Below are 4749 nucleotides of genomic sequence, written 5' to 3' on the forward strand. Positions count from 1 at the left end.
ACATCCCCACTGTCAAACATGGTGGTGGCAGCATCATGGTTTGGGCCTGCTTTTCTTCAGCAGGGACAGGGAAGATGGTTAAAATTGATGGGAAGATGGATGGAGCCAAATACAGGACCATTCTGGAAGAAAACCTGATGGAGTCTGCAAAAGACCTGAGACTGGGACGGAGATTTGTCTTCCAACAAGTCAATGATCCAAAACATAAAGCAAAATCTACAATGGAATGGTTCAAAAATAAACATTTCCAGGTGTTAGAATGGCCAAGTCAAAGTCCAGACCTGAATCCAATCGAGAATCTGTGGAAAGAACTGAAAACTGCTGTTCACAAATGCTCTCCATCCAACCTCACTGAGCTCGAGCTGTTTTGCAAGGAGGAATGGGAAAAAATGTCAGTCTCTCGATGTGCAAAACTGATAGAGACATACCCCAAGCGACTTACAGCTGTAATCGCAGCAAAAGGTGGCGCTACAAAGTATTAACTTAAGGGGGCTGAATCATTTTGCACGCCCAATTTTTCAGTTTTTGATTTGTTAAAAAAGTTTGAAATATCCAATAAATGTCGTTCCACTTCATGATTGTGTCCCACTTGTTGTTGATTCTTCACAAAAAAAATACAGTTTTATATCTTTATGTTTGAAGCCTGAAATGTGGCAAAAGGTCGCAAAGTTCAAGGGGGCCGAATACTTTCGCAAGGCACTGTAACTGCACTGTCCACTTTACAGTAAAAAAAATGCCATGCTTTTGTTTGAGGAGAGTGCACAACAACAAAAAACTTATCACAGAAACTGGTTTGATACAGTCCCCTGTGAAGGTAAATAATGTACTTACATTCAGTAATCTCACTCTGATTTGTCATCCTGAGGGTCTCAGAGATAAAATGTAGCATAGTTTTGTTTGATGAAATCCATTTTTATATTCAAATGTAGGAACTGGGTTCTACAGTTTTAACCACTGCTGTCTCTGGCTCCACACCCACCCTGCCCGGCCATCTAGATGTGTGAAAGTTAGGGTATTAGCTAATGATCCATCATGTATGATATTCCTGGGAGTGTGTAAACTTACATTTGTATTACCATATCATTTTGTATGTTCTCTATAGTTATGTACTTGAAAATGTATCAATTGACCAATTCGGCACATTTGGGCAGACTTTATACAAAATATTGTCCGGTATTGCAAGGCATCACTGGATCAATCTGAAACTTTGCACACACACTGCTGCCATCTAGAGGCCAAAATCTAAATTACGCCTAAACTGTAATATTATATTATGGCCTTCCTCTTGCATTTCAAAGATGACGAAAAAAATGTAATAGAAAACGCAGGTTTTTGTTTGTATTGTCTTTTACCAGATCTAATATGTTATATTCTCCTACATTAATTTCACATTTCCACAAACTTTCCTCTCAAATGGTATCAAGAATATGCATATCCTTACTTCAGGTCCTGAGCTACAGGCATTTAGATTTGGATATGTCATTTTAGGCAAAAATTGTAAAAAGGTACGATCCTCAAGTGATAATGCCCTCGAAGCCGGTGTTTGTTGGATATATTGGTACGGGTGTTGTTAGGCCCCAGACGAAGTCGAGGGCCGGCAAACCGTGCCAATATATCCAGCAAACACCGGCTTCAAGGGTATTATCACTTTTATACAACAGGTTACCAACATATTCAAATAATGATCGACATATTTGAATTAAAAACGTTATTTTGATTACTGTATTTGTACTATTTCATCCTTCCACAATATATAGTCCCGACACAAATCTAGGGTTGCTAGAGACGTGACCCAGTTGTTCGTTCTTTTTGTTCTGTATCTATAGACGCGACCCAGTCGTTCATTCTAAATGCTCCATTGACATACTGACCATTCTTATCCCTTACTTGCTAGTTATCCAAATAACAGCAAAGTAACTGAATTTGTTAAGCTGTTCTAAAGGGACATTTATTTGGATACATCCATAACAATGAGCTAATAAGCTACGATTTCGCCTGGAATCGAAAATGTGCTCTATCGTTAAGACACTTGTTCAGAGGAGTTAGCCAACAACACAGCTAACACAATAACTTCGAACTGACGCTGGAAAGCAGTGGTGGAAAAAGTACCCAAATGTCATAGTTGAGTAAAAGTAAAGATACCTGAATAGAAAATGACTCAAGTAAAAGTCACACAGTAAACGAGCACACTCCAACATTGACATAATTTACAAACGAAGCATGTGCATTTAGTGAGTCTACTAGATCAGAGGCAGTAGGGATGACCAGGGATGTTCGGTTGATAAGTGTGTGAATTGGACTATTTTCCTGTCCTGCTAAGCATTCAAAATGCAACGAGTACTTTTGGGTGTCAAGGGAAATGTATGGAGTAAAAAGTACAATATTTTCTTAAGGAATGTGGTGAAGTAAAAGTAGAAGTAGTCAAACATATGTAAAGTACAGATACTCCAAAAAACTACTGAAGTGGTACTTTAAAGTATTTTTACTTAAATACTTCACACCACTGCTTGAAAGACTGCAAACTAAACTCAGCCAAAGAAGAAATGTCCTCTCACTGTGAACTGCGTTTATTTTCAGCAAATATTTGTATGAGCATAACAAGATTCAACAACGGAGACATAAACTGAACAAGTTCCACAGACATGTGACTAACAGAAATGGAATGTGTCCCTGAACAAAGGTGGGTCAAAATCAAAAGTAACAGTCAGTATCTGGTGTGGCCACCAGCTGCATTAAGTACTGCAGTGCATCTCCTGCTCATGAACTGCACCAGATTTGCCAGTACTTATTGTGAGATGTTAACCACTCTTCCACCAAGGCATCTGCAAGTTCCCAGACATTTCTCGGAGAAATGGCCCAAGCCCTCACCCTCTGATCCAACAGGTCCCACACGTGCTCAATGGGATTGAGATCCGGGCTCTTCGTTGGCCATGGCAGAACACTGACATTCCTGTCTTGCAGGAAATCACGCACAGAACAAGCAATATGGCTGGTGGCATTGTCATGCTGGAGGGTCATGTCAGGATGAGCCTGCAGAAAGGGTACCACATGAGGGAGAAGGATGTTTTCCCTGTAACACACAGCGTTGAGATTTCCTGCAATGACAACAAGCTCAGTCCGATGATGCTGTCACACACCGCCCCAGACCATGACAGACCCTCCACCTCCAAATCGATCCTGCTCCAGTGTACAGGCCTTGGTGTAACGCTCATTCCTTTGACAATAAACGCGAATCCGACCATCACACCTGGTGAGACAAAACCACGACTCGTCAGTGAAGAGCACTTTTTGCTAGTCTTGTCTGGTCCAGAGACGGTGGGTTTGTTCCCATAGGCGACGTTGTTGCCGGTGATGTCTGGTGAGGAGCTGCCTACAAGCCCTCAGTCCAGCCTCTCTCAGCCTATTGCAGACAGTCTGAGCACTGATGGAGGGATTGTGCGTTCCTGGTGTAACTCGGGCAGTTGTTGCCATCCTGTACCTGTCCCGCAGGTGTGATGTTCGGATGTACCGATCCTGTGCAGGTGTTGTTACACGTGGTCTGCCACTGCGAGGACGATCAGCTGTCCGTCCTGTCTCCCTGTAGCGCTGTCTTAGGCGTCTCACAGTACGGACATTGCAATTTATTGCCCTGGCCACATCTGCAGTCCTCATGCCTCCTTGCAGCATACCTAAGGCATGTTCACGCAGATGAGGTTTTCAGAGTCAGTAGAAAGGCCTCTTTAGTGTCCTAAGTTTTCATAACTGTGACCTTAATTGTCTACCGTCTGTAAGCTGTTAGTGTCTTAACAACCGTTACACAGATGCATGTTCCTTAATTGTTCATGGTTCATTGAACAAGCATGGAAAACAGTGTTTAAACCCTTTACAATGAAGATCTGTGAAGTTATTTGGATTTTTACAAATGATCTTTGAAAGACAGGGTCCTAAAAAAGGGACGTTTCTTTTTTTGCTGAGTTTAGCTGCACTTCTTTTCTTTTGACCTTTTTTCAATTGCCATTTATTTGTATATATCCATACAATGTATGCCAGCTGATTCATGATTTTGACTGGCTGAGAAACACAAATACCTCTCTTATCCCAACCCCTTCATGTTCATTACTATGGGACAATTGGAGATCGAATTTGAATATTGAAACAAATTAGTTAGTCTAAAAGAAATGTGAGATAATGTCTAGATGCTTTTTATGATGGAGATCAAATGTATAACTTCCCTGTCTGGGCTGATGCGGCAGTCAGATGGAAAATATTAAATAGGACATTTTAATGTCATAGCTTTAGCAGGTGGTCATTTGTGGAATAGACACCATCATCACACAATATATATATACAGTGCTGTGGTGTGACCTTAAAAAGGCGGTTCATGCTCGAAAACCCTCCAATGTGGCTGAATTAAAACAATTCTGCAAAGAAGAGTGGGCCAAATTCCTCCACAGCGATGTTAAAAACTCATTGCCAGTTATCGCAAACTCTTGATTGCAGTTGTTGCTGCTGAGGGTGCCACAACCAGTTATTTATTAGGTTTAGGGGGCAATTACTTTGTCACATAGGGCCATGAAGGTTCGATAAGCTTTTTTCCCTTAATAAATCAAATCATCACTTAAAAACTGCATTTAGTTTACTTGGGTTATCTTTGTGTAATATTAACATTTGTTTGATGATCTGAAACGTTTAAGTGTGACAAATGTGCAAAAAAAAAAAAGAAATCAGGAAGGGGCAAATACTTTTCCACAGCATTGTAGTTGCCATGGC

Source organism: Oncorhynchus mykiss, chromosome 4 (assembly GCF_057628025.1).
Source record: "Oncorhynchus mykiss isolate SJ-2025 chromosome 4, ASM5762802v1, whole genome shotgun sequence".
In the NCBI taxonomy this organism is placed as follows: domain Eukaryota; kingdom Metazoa; phylum Chordata; class Actinopteri; order Salmoniformes; family Salmonidae; genus Oncorhynchus; species Oncorhynchus mykiss.